Below are 23,428 nucleotides of genomic sequence, written 5' to 3' on the forward strand. Positions count from 1 at the left end.
AATGTAGTAATTCTTTTTAGCTGGAAATACCTACTCATGATTATCATTGCTTCTTACAATACTTAACGTTAGGGGTAGCCTCCTCTGTGTGCACACAGTGTTAGCACACCCTGTGTTCATAGCAGCGTCATTTACAATGGCCAAGCGCTGGAAACAGCCTAAATGCCCAGCAGTAAATGAGTGGATCAAAAACTGTGGTACATTTACACAATGGAATACAATGCATCAGAAAGAAAGAAGGAACTCTTACCTTTCACGACAGCATGGATGGAACTGGAGAGTATTATGGTAAGCGAAATAAGCCAGGCTATGAAAGACAAATACCATATGATCTCACCTATAATAGGAACCTAATGAAGAAAACAAACAAATGGGCAAAGTAGAACCAGAGACATGGAAACAAGGAATAGACTGACAGCGACCAGGTGTCAGGGGGACAAGAGGGGAAGGAAGGGGAAGTGTCTAATTAACAAACAGGTACAAATGACCCATGGACATGAACAATAGGGTGGGGATTGACTGTTAGGGGGATGGGGCAGGGGAGGGCAATGGGGAAAATTGGGACAACTGTTACAGAACAACAATAAAAAAAGATAAGGAAATAAAATGCATTTAGATTGACAAAAAAATGTTAGCCCATATTTGGTGGGCCTTGACTTTCATAACTCCTATTTTGAGCATTTTACTGACTTCCCAAACTCCTTTCTGCGTGTGAGATGGAATCTTCCATAGTCTGTCTCCCAAGTCTTGATCATTTTGAACTTGCATCGTGCTTGCTTCTTGCCCCAGATAAAATCGGCAGTGTTGTTTAGCTTAGGCAATCTGGCTGGCAGTCGTCTAAATATTTTCCCGGTGTCCTGCCTTGTGGAGGCAGCCTCCCAGAAATCCTAGATCGCCAGGCGCTTCTCCGGATCCCTGCTCAGCCAGAGCCTGCGGTTGGTTTGCTTTCGGTAGTGCCCGTCACCCAGGTTTTGCCCCAGCCACCCTCTCCTTTCTGTCACCCCTGCGCCATCTTACCGCCCAGGTTTTGCTCTTGTGGGGAGTTGGGCCTGGTCGATGGGAAGGCCATAGAACTGTACGAAGGGCAAATACCTCGTTCTGATTTGCAAGGTCACAGGTTGTTGAGGTGCCTCTGAAGGTTATCTGCTGCTCCCTGGGGTGCTTGCTGGCTTGGGGTAAGGATGGTATTGCCCTCAAAGCCTTACATAGGGATTCGGTTAAGTCTTTTACCACCATGAGAACGTAGCCACCGTGAGAGCGTGTGCATTGACTTGCATACACTCAGCCTTCAAGGGCATCTGTGGAATGTTTTACGTAAAAGTAGGGGACTGCCAGTATTAAATGAGGCTTTACTACAGAGTTTACTGTTGCTTCAAGGTTTGTATATAAGGCTTAAAAGTGAAGGCGTTACCATGTAAATAGTGTTTTATTCAGTTCAGTGGTGACTGGTTTCAGCCCTATAGATCTCATGAAAATCACAAATTTTTTGAGAAGTGCTTTCTTACTGGGATTGCTTTTCATCTTCTGCTGATTTCTAAATGGTATTTTGTTTTACATGGGTCCAGCAAGTTAGTGACCGGTGGACATACTCTGGCTGCTTTGTTATGTTTGCACAATATGTGGATCAAGAGCCAGGTCAGCTAGGCAGGTGTTTGCGTGGTTGCAAAACCACCTTGTTTATTTTTTTAACTTACTGCATACATTTTATCTTAATCACAAGACTCCGGTTGGCAATGAAGCTCACGACTCTGCTTCAGGGGAACTGGGTGAGGCGTCGCAGGGCAGCGTGGGGATGGACTTCGGAACTAGAGCGCCGTGGGTTGAGAACGCCGCTCCGCCTGGTAGCTCGTGTGTGTGTGTGTGTGTGTGTGTGTGTGTGTGTGTGTGTCCGTCCCAGGACAGAGTGGTTGGTCAGGTCTTCTTTCCCTCGTTTGTAAACCGGGGGAAATGGCGTTATTTTTAAGAATTAAAACATTTTTACTGTTGACCCTATGGCAGACGTCCCACGTGGTAGTGATTTTTGCGGTGGACGGTGTTAACAGAAGAGCCGCTCGTCTCCCGGCAGCTTTCTCGCCGTGTTAGTGCTTCCTGTTACTTCGATCTGCCGCGTCTTCTGTGCTTGTGGTTCGAATCCCCGGGTTGCTCTTCGTGGAGGTATGTGAATGGATTGGTCCCTTAAAGTTCACTCGATGCTGCTTTTAATAGGTATCAATTTTATTCCAGTCCTCCTGAGGTCATAGAACATAGGACAACATTCAAGTCTTAAAAAGTATTATAGTAAAACATTTCTTGGCGACTGATCCTAAGTCTCAAATTCACATTACTGGGTAATATTTGTGAGCTCTCTATTGTCAAAATATAGTCTTAAAAACTCTTAATTATACTGGAACCAGTAAGGTAAAATATAACTTCAGGTTTGGCGTATAAACACTGGAAGACTGAATTTAGAAATTATTCTTATAAAATATAGCTTTAAAAGAGTGAAAGTTTAAAGCCTGCATTGTTTGATGTCTCAAACTAAATTGTGCTAATTGGCGTTACTCTGGATATTTTGGATTTTATTCTTGAGTCCTTTACTCGTCATAGTTCAGCCTTTTAACCTTGGCACGCATATCATTGCCCCGGGGACCATCGCTCAGGAGGCGATGACACCGTACTGTCCGCGCTGATGATGCCTCCCTGACTATCACGGATATGTATCTCCTAAGTAGGCCAGTCACATAATACGGGAGAGCAGACCTGGCCTATCTCATTTCAGAGCAGTGCCAAGGCTTTGTCTTGGCTGACCGGACAGTCTGCGCGCAGCCTAGTACTTTTCAGATGCCCTAGAAATAAAATGAAAACAAAGTAATGCAGGGAAAGTGTTTCAAAGCAGATCGGACCTCCACCTGCTCTTTTCTAAAATGCTTTCACTTTCTAAGCAATTACTGAAGAATAAGGAAATCTTTCTTCTTCTTCTTTTTCCCCCCTTCTGCCTATATTCCGTAAAATACCTCTTTGGATATCTGTGTTCAGAAAAAAAAAATCGAAATGATCAAAACTTTTCATTTTCAGTCTTTCTCTGGTGCGGTGGTTCTGTGGTTTGAAAACGCCCGTGGAACTCGGGCAGAGGCATACGAGCAGAAGCGTACTAATGTCATAAAGCAATAAAGTAATACCATTACCACTTCATAGGTCACATTCATAGTTGAGAGGATAGTTTTTCTTTTAATAACTAAGCCCGTGAAATGAGATGCGGATCAGGGTGGTAATAAAGGGATTCCATTCATATTACATTTATTGAGTAAACATTTACTAATCCTGCCTAATAAAGGAAAGGTCGGTCAGACGGTGAGAAGCCTGACTTACGGAGCGTTTTCGAAAGAGGACAGCTGGGTTGCTCTCAGTAATGCGCAGGGTCGGCCCCAACTAAAGAAGGAGAAAGAAGGTAGCAACCAGGCTTCTTTCGCAAGGAAGAGCAGACTGGGTGAGACTCGGGGGAGTAAGCATGGTCGTCACTCACAGTCAGTTCCCAGTTCCGTTGGACGTAGTGAACCCTGCGTCTCTGTCCGATGGCTTCTCCGGCCTCTTTGTTCTCTCCCCTCCTCACCTCCTCACGGGTAAGGGCTCCCCCCCCCCCAGTGCCCCCCTGCTGTTTTCTTATTTTGTTCTCTTTCCACCCACACGTTTCCCTCAAATAATTTGAAAATCGAGATGTAATCCACATACTATAAAATTTTCCCTTTTAAAATGCACAATTAGGTGGTTTTTAGTGTATTGCACAATAACTTGTGCAGCCATTACTGCTATCTAATTGTAGAACATTCATCACCCAAAGAGAAACCTGCATGCATTAATAGTCACTGCCTGGTTTCCCCGCCCCTCGTCCCTGGCAACTACTATTTTACTTTCTGTCTCCATGGAATTACCCGTTCTGTACATGTCATGTGTGTGGGATCATGTAATGTGGCCGTCTGTGACTGGCTTATTTCACTTAGCGTAGTGTTTTCAAGTTTCCTTCACATTATAGCATGTACCACTAATCAGTCCGTTTCATTACTGAGCAATATTCCACTGTGTGAGTATCCCCCACTCACCAATTGATAGACGGGTGGGTTGTTTCCACTTTCTGATTTATGAATGATGCTGATATGAACGTTTGTGAACGAGTTGTTGTTGACTTGTCTTCAGGGGTTTTTTTTGGGGGGGGTATATGTCTAGGAGTGAAATTTCTTGGTACTGTGATAACTCTGCTTAACTTCTTTAGGAAATGCCAAGTGTACCATTTTACTTTTGTACCAGCTACAAATGAAGACTTCAGTTTTTCCACATTCTTGTCAACACTTGTTACTGTCTGTCTTTTATTGTACTTATCCTAGTGGACGAGAAGGGGCATCTTTGTGGCTTTGATTTGAATCACCGTAGTGACCAAAGATGATGAACGTCTTTCCATGCACTTACAGGACATTGTATACCTTCTTTCCCCATTTTTTAACATAGTTGAGTTGTAAGCCTTGTTTTTGTATATTCCAGACACTAGACCTTATCAGATACATGATTTGAAAATATTTTCTCCCATTCTGCAGGTTGTCTTTTCACTTTTTTGATGCCTTTTGAAGCATAAAATTTTTAATTGTGATGGTTTTATTTATTTTTTCTTTTGTTTTTTTGGTGTCACGTTAAAGAAACCATTGTCATGCAGAATTATACATACGTTTTTTTCTGAAAGATTTATAGTTTTAGCTTCAAAAGATTTATAGTTTTAGTTTCAAATGATATCAAGAGAGTAAAAGGACAAGCTGTAGAATGGGAGAAGTGTGTTTAAATCATGTATCTGATGAGGAAATAGTGACCAGAATATAGGAGATCCATTTTGAGCCAGTTTTCCTGAATGGTGTGAGATGTTAGGTTCATCTTCATACTGTTGCACATGGATATCCTGCGATTCCAGCATCAGTTGTTGAAAAGATTATTCTTTCTACATTAAGATGTCTTGGCACCATGTCAAAGTCAATTTTTTTGTAAACGTACGGGTTTATTTCTATTCCATTGATCTATGAGGGTGGATCCCCAAAAAACCAGAATTATTTTCCGGAGGGTGGGCCCTTATAGTACAGGCTTCCCCCGCTAGGTGAGTGTTCTAGGAACCCATCTGCCTCAGTGCACCAGCTGGCGTTGTTGTGAGAGGCTGCGATTGGCTTCAGTGAATTTTTTGAAGACTCTGAACATGTTTTCCCATATCATAATGGGTGATGTACGAGCATACCTGCCCACACTGCACTGAGTGTTCAGCAGTTTTTGACCAAAAATGGCATCACCCCTGTGCCCCACCCTCTCTGTTCACTTGCTCTCACCCCAAGCAACTATGCCCCTACTTCCCATAAAAGAAAAGTCCCCAAAGGGAAATAATATCCTGGCAGTGTGGAAAAGGTGGAAGAGGTGCAACCAAAAAAATGACTGAAGAACAGAACGGCATCCAAATGGACAAGTTCGAAAACTGTTTTACACAGTGGAAAAAAAGTCTCGATAGGTGTATTGCATCAGATGGAGAGTCTTTTGAAGGTGACTGAAGTTTACACATGTAAGAACAAATACACAATATTTTATCAATAAATTCCATTTTTGGGTCCTCCGTCACATATATCTACTTTATGTCCATATCACATAGTCCTAATTTTTGTAGTCTCTTGAAATTGGGAAGTGTGTATGTTCTAAATTTGCTCTTTTTCTAGATTGCTTTAGCTGTGTCAGGACCCTTGCAATTCCGTATGAGTTTTAGAGTCAGCTTAACAGTTTCTGCAAAAGTGAAGGCAGCTGGGATGTTCATAAGGATTTGGTTAATCTGGTTCATTTGGGGTGTTGCCGTTGTGATGGTTCTGAAGCTTCCAGTCCATGCGCACAGGACACATTTCCATTTATTTATTTAATCTTTAATTTCTTACATTGGTGGTGTCAGTGTACAAGTGTTCCGCTTTTTTGTTAGGCTTATTTCACAGTTTTATTCTTTTTAACACTATTGTAAAAGAAAAAGAAGAATGATAAAGCATATGTGGTAAAAGTAACATTGGAGGAATCTGAGTGGAGAGTATATGAGAATTCTTTATACCATTTTTTCAACCTTTGTATAAATCTGAAACTATTTCAGAAAAAGTTTTAGAAATGCTATGTAAAAGGGAAAAAAGGCAAGCAATAGATAGAAATTAGCACTTGGATTCCCCAGTGCTGTATGTTAGTTGTCAGGTCTTATCTCTGGGAAAGAAAATTAATTTAAAAGAAAAAAAAAAGAAAGAAAAAAAATCACCGAAGGTCACGTCACTAACACATATATCTTTTTCAGTTACATTGCAGTTCTCTCTACTCTCTGTCCTGAGGGAGGTATTTCCAACTGCTACCCAAAACAATCAGACAAACAAAAAACTTTCCTAATTGATATAGCCAATGAGACTTCTCTCCTCCAATATTTGGCAAGATGTTTTTCATCTCCAGTGTTTTCCTTAGGCTTTTAGTATCGTGCACACTAAGTTAGAATGTACATAAGCCACTGGTTGTTGGTGTCTTAAGCTACTGAAACACAGGAATAGGATGACGATGGACTTCATCTCTGCGCGGAACACTGGAGGTTTAGAGAGAAAGCTAAAGCGATGACAGAATGAGAATGTAGATTTGTATTTTCACGTTGGCTGTTGTGAAACATAGTCAGGTATATACTGCTGTGCCTTTTTTCTTATTTGTTGCTATCTGTGCATACAAGATGGGAATAATTTCCAGTATAAAAAAGATGAGCTTATTTTTCAGATAATGAATCAAAATAATAGATTTTTTACTTTCTTGAGAGTGCTGTTTTGAAATCAGTGGTTTGCATAATTTAATTTTTCTTTTTAAAGTAGTCGTAGGAGGAAAGGCTATAAAAACAGACAGCTGCTTTTAGAGGGGAAAACAAGTTTTTAACTGCCTCAGAGCATTTTTAAAAATAAGAGTTCATCTTGGATTTGGAGCGTGTTTTCAGTGCTGATTAAACAGGCAGACGCTCCTGTCAGCAGTGGGAACGACCGAGGGTGGGCGTGGTTCCCGGCACAAGCAGATGGCGCCCTGCTTCTGGCCAAACGGCAGGAATTCCTTAAGCGTGCACCCTTGAGTCCTTGTCTTCCCACGGTCCTGTGCACTTTTAAACTCAAACATTCTCTACCGTTTTAGCAAAAGCATTTATTAAAGTCGAAATTGGAGATAGCACATAAATAGGCGAGACTTAGTCTGACTTGAAGCCCTGTGACACACCTAAAAATGAAAACTGCAGAGCCGCAAGTAGAGGGTCTTACGACGAGCAAGTACTGCATAAGGATTGCGTGTGCATATATCCGCGAGGAGGAAATTTATCAGACATATCATTACCGGAAATCTCACCTTCTTTTCACACCTTCCGCTTAGTTTCTAGAGGTTATGCCTTTAAAGTATTGATACTAAGGACTGCTTTTTAATCAGAAGTTTCACTGGTAACCCGTGAGAAGGCACTCCTAACTTGAGTATTTTCTACCCACTTTCATGTCTCATTTTAACATTTTTGGCCCTGGCTGCTGTGGCACAGTGGATTGAGCGCCGGCCTATGAACCAAAGGGTCACCGGTTCGATTCCCAGTCAGGGCACATGCCTGGGTTTCGGGCCAGGTCCCCAGTGGGGGGTGCATGAGAGGCAACCTCACATTAATGTTTCTTTCCCTCTCCCTACCCCTCTCCAGTAAATAAATAAAGTGAATAAATAAAATCTTTACAATTTTGGATTGCAGTGTGTTCTATCTTTAATGTGGACTGCAGGGTCTTAACAATGGCATTGCCAGCTGAGAGGCGAGTTGCAATGCATGCTGGGCTATTTCTGAGATTTTTGCCTACAAGCTGTGTTCGACCGCAGGCAGTCGGTAGAGCTGCCTCTGCACCTGAGAAGTGGGTCATGGGTCACACGGTGACCTCTTTTATAGTCATTCTCATCACTGCTGATTAGGCATTGTATGGCTCACATGTGGAAACCAGTGTCTTTTATATGTTTTTGAACATGTATATGTTTAAAGTTTGTTAGGTATTGGATAGCTCACATGTGGAAACCAATGTCCTTTATATGTTTTTGAACATGTATGATAGTGTTGAAATTGATGGTGGCTCTCTAAATTTATTCTTTTAACTATAAAACTATTTTTCATTTAGCACTCAAGATTTCCAAGACAATGAAGGAAGATCAATGAAATTCTCCTTAGTTTCCCACTTTTATTGGGGCAGTAATAGCACAATAGAAGATACAATCTTTGACATTTAAATTACTTTGAATATTGATATTTTCACAGTTGTGTACTCATCATTTAACGGGGTGCTGTGTGTCAATTTTTTCATGTTGTGATTACTTCCTTTTTTTCTTATCCAGTATATATACTTAAAGGAAAAAAACCTAGTATCTATTCTTGTAGTTGAATATCTGCAAGTCTTACTTAACTATCATGGTTATTTTTTCTTCCATCTATGATTGACAAGTTTTATTCACAGCTTAGAAAAAATTCAAGAGATCTTGGGCGACGTTTCTTATTAGACGATTTTATTTCGGTGAATGCTCATTTATTTTTATATGTATTTTAGAGAAGGGCCTGCTTGACTTTTCAGTAGGTTCGTTTACTTGGATGAGTTCATTTCTAAACGGTGCTCTTTTTAATCGTCACATTCGACACTGATTGCCTCCCTTCTTAGGCGTTTAGTGAGGATGCTAAGTACTAAATGTAAAAGTACAAGAGATGATCTTTCCCTTTTACACTTTTTCCCCCTCAAGTGTGTGCCTTTTCCAACCATTTTATTTATTATTGAGATTAGCCCGTTAGGGTTTGCAACCATATGCTGAGTTCCAAATGTAGAGAACAGTTACAATTCTACTTTCGGCCTTTAAAATGAAAAGTATAACATTTAATTATGGGACATTGGGGCAGGGCAGTTTTAAAATGGGGATGGAGTTAGGTCGGTGGGCCTTTACAAAAAGGAACTTGGAAAAATTACTAAAGTGTTTACGTTTTAAAGAAGTGCACGTCGTGGAAGAACGGAAGGTTTAAAGGAGATGAGCAGCTTGGCCTCAGTGATTATGAATCCATGTATTCCCACTCTTAAAATCCTCAGTGTGTGACTTCGCCCTTCCCCGTCCTCCTCGCCCTGATTCACTTTAGATTTGTCTCCTCTCGTTCAGTTGAAGCTGCTGCTCTTTTCTGAATAGATAAAATAAAAACAGGCAGTATTCTGTTGTTGCTTGGTTGCTATGAAAGATTCCACGACATTTGAAAGTGAATTCCTGACCTGCATTTTATGGGGACCGAAATGTCGACCAGAGAATTAAACATTTATGAAGTAGATGAAAGGATTTCCTCTATTTTAACGTAGAAAAAGATACAACAAGTTGCCCTAGAAACTAGCTGTATTGAGATACAGTTCTGTGCTCTTCCCCTGGAAGTATGCAAAGACACAGTTTACAGGTTTTGGTAGGAGCAAGGAAGAGGAAGTTGCTAAGTTAAATCGAACAGCTGCTCTTTGTGGGAAGGGCCAAGTCATAGTTAATTCCTCCATTACAATAAAAGATACAATCAGAAAAGGGAGTATCTAATTAGAAACACACTTCGTAGGGGGATTAAAATATTTTTCTTTTTCTTTCACATGTACAGCTATTTAAAATATTTTCTTCTGTTTTACAGGATACTTTTCAAGGGGTGTTTATTTGGTGGTTCTTAGAGTTGGTCCTTCTGTGTCAACTTCTAAAGTTGATTTTGTTTGCTTTTTTCTGTGAAGCACATGCCATCCATTCATACTGTATGTTTATTTTACATATGTCCTTTCTTTATTCAGGAATTCTGACCTATCTTTAGCCCCTTTTCAGACTTTCAGGTTTAAGATGTTAACATGCGTGCATCAGCGTGTGTTTACAATTAAACACATATTTGTGCACACACACATACATGCATATACGTGCCAGTCGGGGTGTTTTTCTGTTTCAGATTTTTTTTTTTAGCTTTGTTGGTTTGAGTTGTTCATCATTCCATTTTTTCCTTCATCATTTCTCACTTATTCTTTATGTTACTTTTCAGTGTTACTTATCGTTTATGACACTTTATTTCAGCCAGCTTGAATGGGTCAGTGAATTCATTTTGGCTAAATTTCTTGGCATATACACTTCTTCAACATAAATTTGCCTGTCTTTAAGTTTTTAATAATCCGCTAATCAATTAATTATTACTTAGCAGTTAGTAAATTTGTACATGATTGTACACCAATTGTTCCTGAGGGTATAGGGTATTTGTATCCACATATTATATGTCTAGGCTATCCAAAAGCAATTTCTAATTCTATTTTTTTATTTTTTATTTTTTAAGAGATTTTATTTATTTATTCTTAGAGACAGGGGAAGGGAGGGTGAAAGAGGGAGAGAGGAACATTGGTGTTTGAGAGGAATATCAGTCAGTTGTCTCTTGCCTACAACTCAATGGGTGACCTGGCCCGCAACCCAGACATGTGCCCTGACCGGGAATCGAACTGGTGACCTTTTGCGTCATGGGACGATGCCCAGTCAACTGAGCCACACTGGTCAGGGCCAATTTCTAATGTTGAAAGTAGGAGTCAAAAGATGAGGAACAAAACCTAGGCCTTTTGAAACAACCTGCCCCATCAGCACATTGTTCCTGCTCCCTCTTACCCTCACGCTGGCGCTGGCTTTGCTTTGAGGAGCGTCAGTGTCTTGAGCTCAGGCGGTTTGGTAGGTAACTGCTTTCTGCCCACAGAGTGGAGGCCAAGGAAATGGTAGTGAAGCCTGGAAGCTCTTACTGCCCGCGCAACTTTCTCTACAGAAGAATGGAAATCATAACCGATACTGTAGTGATTTGCCTAAAATATTGGTCTGGGAGAGTCAGGCTGGAAGTCTGAGCAGGTAGTAGATTTGGGGACGACAAGGACTGATTGTTTGAAAGGGGGCTAAATCGTACTCTGTCCGTCGAGACAGCACCGTGCCTGCGGAGTTGGGGTGAACGGACCAGTGTCCATCCAGTCCTGCCCGAGAGAGTGGGTGGTGCGCAGTCTCTGTGGCAGAAGTTCCTCACCTAGTACGTCATACAAGCACTTTCAATGAAATCACAAGCTATTTTAATCAAATGGCCTACTTGGAGATGCTTTGTGAAGTTTTGGTCTAAGGAGGGACATTTGAGGCTGAAATGCTGGGAGCAGTACCCTGGCAAGTGTTAACTGCCTCCTGTTTTCACAACTCTACGGGAGTATGAGTAACCGTGCTCATAAATGTGCCTTCTTACTTGGTTCGGTCATTCAAGGCTTTAAAAAATCATTTACTATGCTCAATATTTTTCAAACCATTCACACGTTTATAGGTATATACATTTTATATGTTCCTGGATGGTATTTTCATGTTCTATTTTATATGTTGCCTTACCAACCTGAGCAAGATTCTTTTTCTTTCACCTTTTGCTTTTCTTCTCCCTTCCTGCATCTTCTTTTCCTTCTGTTCTTTCATGAAAGCCCTTGGCAAGCCTTGAACCTGGGCAGGGCCTGCCTAAGTTGGGACTGGTGATCGGCTAGCCTTGCAATAACCGAGTGCAGTGCCGGCCGTGTGCTAGACTCAGCGGAGGGGCCGCTTCGGGAGATGTGTACTTGTCCGAGCACTGGGCTGTACACTCGAGGTTAACATAATGTTGAATATCCCCTGTAATGGGAAGAATAAACAATTTTAAAGAAGAAAGTATTATTGGCTGTCTCCTGTTTGGAGAAGTTGTCAGTGGAAAATTGATAGATGAAAGAGATGGCATCTCTAAGGAATTTGTAAGTCCTTTATGCCTTCTTAACCCTTTCCCCATCCCATTTCACAGAGTCAGTTGTACCTTTAAATTGGTCCAGGGAAGAATGCGTCAGGGGTTGAGGTGAGAAGATTGGCCACTTCCGAGTGTGCCTAGGTAACTTCTGGAGGTGGTGGTGGTCAAAGAGACGCTGACTGACTCTGCCTCTTGCGTACACACATTAACCCTGCAAACTGCCACTAAACAATATTAAATTCTGTTTATGAAGAAGTCAGGAAGGTTTTCCATTTAAATTTCATATTATTATCCCTAGATCAGTGATTCTTAACTCTATCAGATTCACTGTTCACTTGTTATAGCAAGTATTTTGTGATGTTGTCTTTATCCTATCCTGAAACAAAATTCACACATCAGTGTGTGTATGTCTATATCTATATGTCTATATAATGTACATTTATACGTTACCCTCACACATGAGTTAGAATTAACTATAGTACCTTAAGTATTATAGATGAGACATATTGAGGAAAGTAACTTAGAATAAAATAATGTGCATTGCAATGTGTAAATGCTCAAGCATGACTACCCTAGAAGACACAGCGAGGTACTCAGGTACTCACACCTGTATATATGGCATCACCATGTGACTGCGGTGTATCCATGCAGGTTGACAAGGGTGTGCTTCTTTGTGATAAGTGTTGTCACTGGTCACATGATTTTCCAAAAAGGGAAAACAACCTTGGTAACATTCCAAACAAAACAAAATAAAATGCAGTCTTCATCTGTTTATTCGGTAACTTCATTTCTAGAAATTCAGTGTATGCTAAAAGTGTGCAGACATGCTTTATGCTTTTGTGCAGACCAGATTTAAGATTCAGGCTTGGATAATGGTTTCGCCCACGTGAATGTCCGGCGGTGTGTGCTTCACTGCGTGGGAATATCCCTCTGTGCTAAGATGTTCAACATACGTACACGCTCCTTTCTGCTTCCTCTCTCCCCAGGGCGGGGGGAGGGGGAGCGCTGAACCTCAGCAGCAGCCTATGGTTACTGTGGTAACTCAAAACACCCTCCTGACTTTCCTAAGTGCCTGGCGGGGGAGGGGCAGGGGGCAGCCTTACTGAGAACACCAGCCTGCAGGAGACGTCGGGGGGGGCGGGGGAAGTTCTGACAGCCTGGCGTGTGTGTCTCCCGGAAGGCGTCGTGGCCCATTCCGATGATGATCCTTCTCGTCGGGCACATGGAGTAAACGCAGTCTGAGAGGCCATCTTCACGCCGTAGTACACGTCCGAACACAGCATGTGCCTTGGCGTGAAGAGTGTAAACCTGCTGTTCGTTCTTCGGGGCATATGGTCCTAACTGGGGATCTGAGTGCTCCGTGCGAGTACACAACACGCATGTGTGTTCTTCCTTGTCAGATGGTCAGCAGTTCAGAGTAGTAGATCCTTAAAGGCGCTCCTGAGGTCATGATGAAGGCTGACAAGGGTGGAAGGAGTCCGTTCTCTCTCTGTGAGCCTTGGGGCTCGGTGGCCCCCCTGAGGTTGACTGAGACGAGAGTGGCCTTAAATTCGTTCCTTTTTGACAAGAAGGTGGGGGGATTAAAGTCCTGTAACTGAGGAAATCCATTTTGGATGATTAAGATTTCTTGAAACCATGGCATTAAAACTCAGAAAAGCTAACATATTGTCATCGAGTCTTTATCCTGCCACTTTCCAGGAGAATTTTAATTATTGGGTAGAGCTTTCCAGAATATCTGTTTTGACAAACAAGCTTTAAAAAAAATAAGCATCACATATTGTAATCAAGTCTGACACTTAAAAACAGGAAAAGAAGGTGACAGACTTTTTTCTTCAACCCTACCCTCCCTTCCATTGGTCCCCGTATATATGACCATAGTTAGCGCCCTGTGGAAATGGCTTTTCCACAGGGAGCTGGTAGCAGAGGCGGTAGCATTGGGACAGATTTTACTTAATCGATGCAGCCTTCCTTTTGCTTGTTATTCTAAGAGGTTTTCAGAAAAATCTTTGTCTCCTAATAAATATGTTATGAAAAAAGCATTAGCACATAATCTTTTTCTCCTCTTGGAAAATGCCAAAAATGCCAATAACATTCTTGTTTTTTTAATCCTCACCCAAAGTCGTGCTCATTGGTTTTTAGAGGGAGGCTGAGAGACAAACATCGATCAGTTGCCTCTCTTGTGAGCCCTGGCCTGGACCAAACCCTCCACCTAGGCCTGTGCCCTGACCGGCAGTTGAACCCCCAACGTTTTGGTCTGCGAGACACTACTGTAACCAACTGGGTCACATTGGCCAGGGTAGAAAATGCCAGTCATATTCTTGAATGCTTGATATGGTATCTCATATGGTATTTCCCCAGGTAGTCTTTAGAATACATATACCCCTTATCTGTCTGCAACTTTCCGTGTCCTAAGTATTCGGGAGTCGGTTCAGGATTCTTCTTCTATTATTCTTCCTATTTCCTTTTTATTTGCCACCTAAAATTAATGTTTACCTGATAATACAGTTTCCACTATATTGAGTTGGAAAATTCTAAATGCTTTTCATCAGTTTTTGCTGAGACAGAAGGTGTATGTCCTTTTCTAACATATAATCTGAATGGTGTGCTAACACATGCTTTCAGTGGGAATATCACAGGGAAAGCAGTTAATGGGGACTTCTTATCAGGCTGGCACTGAGGTTTCTGTAAGTTAGACAAAATTAAACTTTCTCAACCAAATCCCCTAAATGATTAGGTTATGTTGGAGATGGGTTAAAATTAGGTCAGCCAGAAAGGCCTAATCAGATAATAAACGAAAGGCTAATTAGTGTGCTGCTTCTGCTTCGGAATTTAAGCAGCGTAAAGGATTTGCGCACGACGGACCTTTTGACTTTGGCGTTGACTTCCCAAGGACAATTGCAGGCAGCAGCTAGTTCCTCCGTGAGCTAAATTCAGCTCCTTCCTGCGCTTGCTTTGAGAAATAATCATCCTTGCCAGATTTCAGTTTTTGAGTTGAGTGTTTTCAGATCAGTGAAAATTATTGCCCAGTCCTGATGGCTGTGTGTCGCTCGCTCAGAGTCGCAGGAAGCGTTCGGGAGAGCTGGGCTGTTCTGCGGGCACCTCCTCACCGCAGGGCAGCCGGCGGGCGAGACCGAGCAGTGCGCGCCGTGCCGTGCCGCGCTTGGTCCAGAGGTCCCAGACTCCAGAGCTCACGGCACTGACTTGACCACTGACTTGGAGAGAACAGTGTTTTCTTCATTGTTTCATTTTTTTTTATCATTAATACGACGAAAAAGAATGATCTTAAGTTCCTTTCACTTCCCTGATTTTAACATGTTTTTCCCCCCCTTTTGGTCAAGTTAGTTACTTGTCCTAATTAACCTCATGCATTTACCTTTGAATTTTTTACTGATTTTTTCAGGAAAAGTCACATGAGTATGGAAAATGCAGCACCTAGGAGGATGTGTGACGGAAGTCCGCTTCCTACCCCAGACCCCCCCTCCCACCACTTCCTCGGGCCTTTCTCCCAGGGCGAATTGCTGTCGCCACTGCATCATTCAGAAATGTTCCGTGCATAAAAGTACATATGTGTGCACGTGTGTCCCCCTTTCAAAACATTTAATTACTTAATTTTTAAATCACATTTTATGTTTATATGTATTTTAACATTGGCATTCGTTTGAAATGAATTATACATTAATAACTAAGATTATTTAATGATACCTAAATTATTTAATTCATGCAATTTATTTTGCTAGACCATTATTATTCTTTGATCTTCATTAGAAAGAAATTTATGCTCAGTTAGTATTTTTCTTCCATTTTAAAGGTGGTGCGGAGGTATATGGTGTTTCTGAACTTTTACTTTTTCAAACAACAGTAGTAATGGTGATAGTACTATTACTACTATTAGAGAAAGAAGGAGAGAAACATCAGTGTGCAAGAGATATATCAATCAGTTACCTCTTGCACTCCCCCAGCTGGGGACCTGGCCCCCAACCTAGGTATGTGCCTGGTATGTGACTGGGAATTGAACTTGCAACCTTTTGGTTTGCAGGCCAGCACTCAATCCACTGAGTGACACCAGCCAGGGCATACTTTTAATTCTGTCATAAATAAAATAAATCCATGCCATTGAACCAAGATGAGCAAATGCATTGCATAGATGTCACCATTCTCCTGGCTTCTGCACTCCTGGCTGACACTGCATTAATGATCCCTCACAGTTCTCTTTTCCCTGAGTAGACTTAGCCTCAGAGTCTTTCTTCATACGTGTTTTGGACAGCTGGTGCCAACTCCTGGGGGTTGTAACCATACAGTAGTAAACCCTATATAATATTAAACCATATATATTAGTTGTAATTTTAAAGGCCTATTTGGGGGGTTCTATCTGTGCCAGGGGTGTCCAGCCTGCAGCCCACGGGCTGCATGCGGCCCAGGATGGCTATGAATGCGACTCCACACAAAATCTCAAATTTACTTAAAACATGATGAGATTTTTTTTTGTGATTACGTGTCACAATGTATTTAATGTGTGGCCCACAGATGCCAAAAAGTTGGACACTGCTGGTAGACCTACATATTGAAAACCAAACTAAACTTTGCTATCTCTAGAATCTCCTTCATCTGAATTTCCTTCAATATTTTAAAGGGACAGTGGACAGCATGAGTAGTTGAGAGAAAAGGAGTGTCATGAATGCACGGTGTGATACTACTTGAAAATTTATCAAAATGTCTGTGTTATTGGAAAAAACATACAACACATGAGTTATGTCTTCGGAAGCGGATACCTTCAAACAGTACCAATAGTGTTTCATGTGACCTTCTTAACTTTTGGTAATATTATATCCAGGTCAGTGTTATTTGGGATTCAGTGATTATGCTATGATCTCAAATTACATCTAATGTTGATTCATATATCTTGAAGCTTAATTTTTAATACTTTGTGTATTTCACTCATTCATTCACCTACCATGTTGCAGAGACTATGGTATATCCTGAGGTTGTAATGGTGAGCAGGAATGGACAAGGAGCTAAGAGGTTAGTTAGTTATACAGATGATGCATGTACGAATATAAACTGCACATTTATACATATGTATACTTACATGTACTACTAACAATCTATTCTGTTCTCATATATTTTCTGTGAGAGAGAAAATCTTTTGTTGAACATAATGGATAATTTTTGAGATTGCTTTGCCACCCTTAATCTCAATTTCTCTTTTTCCAGTGGAAGCCAAAATCTTGGTTGAGCTGTCAGAAGAAATGGTGAACAGGTGGCCACCTACAAGTTCTTTGTATGTTTAATTACAGTTAACTACATCACCTCTGTCTGCGCTGTCACTTCCCATTTCTGGCGCTTCCTCGTGGCCTGATGGCGTTCTAAATCTTTCCAAGGCGCTGCTTGGAAAGTCCGCACCTGCGTGATGTGTAGTAGTTCCGACCCCTTGAACAGAGATCGTAATTAAAAGGGAACCTGGAAAATTAAAGATGGTGCGGAGAGAAATTGCTCTTGTTCATCAAGGGGTATTGTGTGGAATAGTGTGCTAACTTTTTCAATTTATGAATTCTAAAGAACCCAACAATCCTACTAAAATAAAATTCAACTATTTAATTATACTTTTGCATTATTGATTTTGTGGCTTATAGAGTTTTTTAATGTTTTACTTTCACCTAGCCACACTCTATTTGTAATGCCTTAAGTGTATCGCTACCTATCACATACTACTGTATTTTTCAGACTGTAAGATGCACCCCCCCCCATTTTGGGAGGAATAATGGTTGTTAATGCTGCTGTTGAGTTCTGTTTACATTTATATTAGCGACATATTATGTCATTTATGTTATTAACTATTTTACCACATTTTTTGCTTCAAAATTTTTTCTCCTATTTTCCGCCTCTAAAACCTAGGGGCATCTTATGGTCTGAAAAATATGGTGTCTTTTATGTGCCCGGAATTTGGCTCAGTGTTTTACTTACATGATTGAAATTCTTACAACAGATTTACAGGGTTGACATTATTCTACTTGAGAAATATGGAAACTGAGCCAGATGATGTGTTGGTGAATGTTTAACCACTCCTTGGCTTAAACAACAGGTCTTGGTTTGTAGTATTTGCTGATTTCTGTGGTATAAATGCTCCCATGACGGCTGATTTCAAGGTACTGCCTGCCTTCAGATGAGCCGGTGAAGGGGACCTGGGGACGGACAGCTGGGCACAGTGGCCCCCCAGCGGCATCAGTGGGCTGCGGCACCCCACTGACTGAGGCTTTTAAAAACACAGTGACTTTTGTTTGATAAATCCCAAGTTCATCCTCATATCAGCCCAGTTCTAAAGACTGTATTCCCTGCAATTCTCCTTTTCTTTTTCTGGATAGAAAATAGCAGAGAACTGCCACTCAACCTGAGGCAAGCAGACTTGGACAAGCCAGAGAAGGAAAGAGAAGGGAGGGAGGAGGAGGAAGGAGGGAGGAGGAGGAAGGGAGATTTAAGAGAGAAAATTGAGAGCAACCGATTCGGACCACTTTGTAGGTGTGAAGAGAAAAGCCAGTTTTACTAAAGAGAGAACTCCAGTTTTATCAAAACAGGCAATAACCTGCTATGGTTTCATCGCTCTCAGGAGGACACACAGCATGCAGGAATGGTGAAAGCGGTTGCCACATCTTAAGTGCGGTCGTGTTCAGACTGATGATCTAGTCTTGTTCACACCAGTTCAACCAGTGACCACATCACCGCGCACGGAAACAGTCCAGGAGAGTAGCTAATGCAGACAGTGCGTATCCATCCCTTATTCTTAGGGCATAGAAAATGACCACAGTTTTCTGGGAGTGAAAAAGAAAGCCCAATAGACTCTGTTGTGCATTCAGCATTTACAAAATTGCTTGTTTATAAATAACAAGGTGTGGCCGGGAGGGCTTCGAGAGTTTCAGAGTACATCCAGCAGGACTGTTCATTCACTTGAACTTTTCAGAGGCTGATTATGAAATATTAATGTGGATACTCTACAGTAAAATACTATTAAATGTGGTTTTGAAATGTTTAAGGTGCCTGATTAAAAAGTTTTTCCATATGTTTATAACCAGTCATATAAAAGCCATGTATTTCACTGAACCGTTCTGTGTTATCTTAATGATATCTAGCTTCTTTCATAAAGCATATAAAGCATATAAAGTTTAGCCAAGTAGCAGTGACACACAATAAGAAAATGCATTATTAATTTCATAAATCTTTTCCCTTCTTGCAAAATTGCTACGACAAGCATGATATGTGAAAAAGAGGAAAAAGAAGGCAGAATTGCTATCGTAACCACAATTTTTAGTTAGTTTGCAACTAGAAGTATCTAAGATGTTTAATGCAAGAAAATATTAGATAATTGAAATGGGGACTATTATAAAAAAGAAACATCATTTACTCTGTGTAAAAACAAGCGTAGCTCACAACCAAAGGTACCAGTTGAAGCTGGAGAGAAGAAACCACTGACATTTAATTCTGCTGGCCAGTTTCCATAGCAGATAAAAAGTAGATACACATTCCTTCTAAGTTGTTGGATTAAGTGACATAATGTTATTCATAATATTTTCACATCCTTTTGGTGTCTTTAGATTCTGTAGCGATGTACCCATTTCATTTGTGGTACTGTATTTTTTTCTTGATTACTCTTATTAGAGGTTTTTGTTTTAATCTTTCCAAGCAACCAGCTTTTGTTACTGATGTACTTATAATTCCTTTAAATAAATTTTAATTATAGAATAGTTTTCAATTTATAAAAGAATTGCAAAGATACTGCAGAGTTCCCATATACCCCACAACTGTTTTCTCTATCAACATCTAACATTACTAATGCACACTCATCACAATTAATGAGCCCATACTGATCAACACATTATTGTTAACTAAAGTTCATACTTTATTCAGATTTCCTTAGTTTTTACCTAACATACTTTCTCTGATCCAGGATCCCATCCAGTATACTACATTATATTACGTTTAGTCATCGTATCTCCTTAAGTGCTTTTTTGCTGTGGAGGTTCCCCAGACTTTCCTTGTTTTTGATGATGTTCATAGATCTTGTTAGAGTAGCGTTTGGTTGTGTGTGTATTGACTTCTGTGTCCACACCTATCAATAAATAGCAGTGTAACTGTCTGTGTCTGTATAGGATGAAACATAAGTTTATATTGGTGTCTCCTCCTATCTCTCACCACGTGGATTACTCTACTTCCTTCCATGGCTTATTGGTCAAGTCTCACTCTGACAGCGAGAAACCTGGCTCCAGTCAGCCACCCATTTACCTAATTGCTCAACTCCAGTGTATGTGCAGAGGGTGTCAGAATCGTTAACCCAGATCCCTGTGGGAAGCAGCTTCATCAACTAAAGTATAGTGCTTATGTATAATTTCATTTGCTTTTAGTCTTACAGACTTTGTTAATATCCAAAGTTACTGAGGGTGGCACATCCCCCCCCCCTTCAGAGAGACTGTTCCACACATTTGTGTTAGATGTAGGTTTTTTAAAAATCACATTCTGCTTTAATCCTGGGATGCCCTGACTTCCTAAATGATGTAATATGTATTGTGAAGATGCACTCTTTTGTGCTGTAAAGTTCAATGGCTTTTGACAAGTGTAGAGTATCCTGTATTCACCATTACAGTATTGTTACAGAACAACAAGGGGGGACCAAAGGGCAATATACTATTGCCCGAAAGGACTCCCCCAGGTCCGTTATGTCCGCCACCAGAGGAAAGACATCTCTCAATGCCAGAGATTTGTGGAAAGGAAAGGAAATGTTTATTCAATGCTATACAGACTTAAAGTAGTGACCTAATGTCTTCATCAAAATCCCAAAGTCCCTTAAAACACCCACAAACACACACAGTCCTTCCTTCCCCCTTTGCCCAGTCTGGGGTACTGCATCTCAGGGAAAGAAACAGAAGTCTGAGGCTCAGGCAGCCTCCAGTTCTTCTCAGTAATCCGTCTCAGCTGGTAGGCCTCCCTCGGTTCCCGGCACCGTCAGCTGTGTCTCCGGGATCTCTGCTAGAGCCAGGTGGTGGTTCCCCCTTCTCAAGCTGTGGGGGTCCCCACTCTGGCAAAGCCACAAGGTTCTCTCTCCACTGCCCCAGCCACATGGTCCTCTCTGCACAGTGGCTGCGAGGAGGGGGGTCACCAGTCTGCCAAAGCCCAGTGGTGGTTTTCCGCTAAAGCCGCATGGTTGTCCCCTCAATGGCTGCTGCTTCTCGGTTTAAGTCCCTGCGCCAATCTTCCTCTGCAGCCCCATTTCCGACTCCTCCCACAATTGGCTACACCTGCCAGCACTCTCCAATCATTCCAGCTTCACTGGCTGCCATCCTGAGTCTGGGCAGGTGTGGCCCCAGGTCATGAGCCAATCATCTCCAAGCTCCCACACAGGCACTGTAACTCGGGGCACCTGCCCCCCAGTTATGTCTTGTCAGGGAAGTTACTTCCATTCCCCTGGCTCAGAGCAAGGCCACAGCTATTTAACACATCTATGTAACCAGTTAAAGGTTATAGATATGTTAAATGACCACACCAGAGGTTAGCTGCAAAGCTGTTGCTATGCAAAACAGCTCTCAATGGCCCTGCTCCATGTGTCCTATCCCCCAACCCACACCTGTGTGTGGGGGGGGTGGGGGTGAGGACATCTTAACACTTCCTGAACACCTGGAGTTCTGGTCCCCATTCCAAATCCCTATTTGGGGCCCCCCTCTTGGCTGCACCCTGTTATAATCCCTTTTTCAGATTTACACCCACTTTACAATCTTATAAAGGACAATGGATGAAGGTCTCATCTTCTTGTAACTACTTCCTGCTGGACATGGATGTTGTCCTACCTACCCGTGGGTCAGGGGTACCCTGAAAGGGGTGGGGTGCAGCACAGAGGGAGTCCTTCTTGTAAGGGGAATGACCTTACAGAATCCTGGTCAGTTGGCTGTCACCAGGCAGTTGGAGGCTTGGTGTCCAAAGGCTGGCATTACTGGACTGTTGGCATCCTGGTCATACTCTGGAGGTGACAGATTTGGGAAGAATTGGAAGAAACAGTGAAATTATAACCACTACATGACAAAGGCAGGGGCTTAGGTAAAGAATGGCTTAAGGAAGGTGTACAAGGCATGCTACACCTACCCAAAACCCTTGTGGCCCATTATACCTCACTCGGGCTGAGGGGACTATATTAGGATTTCCCTCCTTTCAGATATCTGGGCCCTTTCTGTCCAAGCCATCAAGGCAGAAAAGGGGAAATCATTTCTAAAGTGAAGCCCACAGACCGCCCAAACCCTTCAGCAACCCAACCACTCAGTTCAGCCAAACCGTTGAGTCTCGGGTGGCGATGATGAAAATGGGCTCCTTAAGTGAGGCCTATATTGCAACCAGTCACTCAGGCAATGGAGTCATAGGCATATGCCCGATGAAAACAGAAGAACACACAGGTTAATTCACGCAGCAATCCCCGAACAAGTGTCTGTGCCTGTGAGACTGTCTTTTGGGAAGACATTCAGTTGCAAGGCCCTTCCTGCAATGACATTTAACAATGGCAATTTGACAGGTCTTCCATACCTGTAAATTGTGCATCTTAGGTGATATTGCAAACCCAATTTCAACTTTCAAATGAAAACAAACTTTCAAGACAGTTAGCTGCACCATTCTGATGTCCAATACTGAGTATTGTGATTTTCCTTGAACCACAGTTTTTCTCCTTAAGATCACCCTCATTGTTGTTAAAGGGACTACTTTGGGTCCTGCTTTTAATTTGACTTTTCTTTTGCATAAACACACCAAGAGCAGCCTGGATCACTAATGATCTTTAAGTCTCCTTTGCTGGAACTCACACAGGGAACCTTTGGACTGACTTCGCAGGCCACCCACCTTGGGTCACAGAAGCAGAGCCACACATCCACCATCTGGCTTCGCCTGTACCAGTTGTTTCACTCAAATCCTTGAGGCTTCCATTGTGCCTACAGGTTCCTTTTGGCCATCTTTCAGGAGAGCAACCTTCGTTCCTTCCCTGGAAAGACTACCATGAACCGTACTACCCACCAAAGTACTAGCCTTTTCTCGTGGGCTTACACTAGCTTCGCAAGTCAGTTCAGTTCCTCAGGGCTTTCTGGTGATGACCAGAACCCATACACGCCTCCTTCAGGTGTGACATTCCAGTCAAAGTCTTGGTTAACAAAACCACTACTAACGGCTGGTCTTATTGGATTTATGCAAAGAAACCTTATGTCATCACTCACTCCTTCAGAATGCCAAATTCTGGTGGGATCAGTTAGGGAGAAAAATACAAAGTGTGAAGGAAAATCCTTTCCCTTCTGATATCCACCAAGATTGCATTTCCATGCCTTATACAATCCATTACTAACTTTCACTACATAATTCCTTCCTAAAACTTTCACTTTTCCATTTATCTTTACAGTTTCCCACAGACCTTCTGCAACATTCACAAACCCTCTAATCTTTTTTCCATACACCTTCTTCATTTACATATCTTATACTTTCCCATTTACTTTTCTACAGAGTGTGAAGTTTCAACCTTCCCTGGAATCCTTAATTTCCTTTTCAGAGCAGATTCAGAGCAAAATCCAAAACACAGAGTTCCAGAACAATACACAGGTAGAGGCATTCTCTTGCACCAAT

The 23,428-nt window shown here is 41.8% G+C and overlaps 1 protein-coding gene and 1 long non-coding RNA gene across 4 annotated transcripts in view; both read left to right on the forward strand.

Annotated features, from left to right (window-relative positions):
* Positions 1–23,428, forward strand: part of RASAL2 (RAS protein activator like 2) — a 278,498-nt gene that overhangs the window by 46,028 nt on the left and 209,042 nt on the right. The gene's annotated exons all lie outside the window — the stretch shown is intronic.
* On the forward strand, positions 1,771–17,363 carry LOC123818550. The gene is made up of 3 exons (XR_006785646.1): positions 1,771–1,841; positions 1,999–2,154; positions 17,012–17,363. It is a non-coding gene; the product is annotated as an uncharacterized LOC123818550 (long non-coding RNA).

Source organism: Phyllostomus hastatus, unplaced genomic scaffold, assembly GCF_019186645.2.
Source record: "Phyllostomus hastatus isolate PE091 unplaced genomic scaffold, TTU_PhHast_1.1 phas_contig_283, whole genome shotgun sequence".
Lineage (NCBI taxonomy): Eukaryota > Metazoa > Chordata > Mammalia > Chiroptera > Phyllostomidae > Phyllostomus > Phyllostomus hastatus.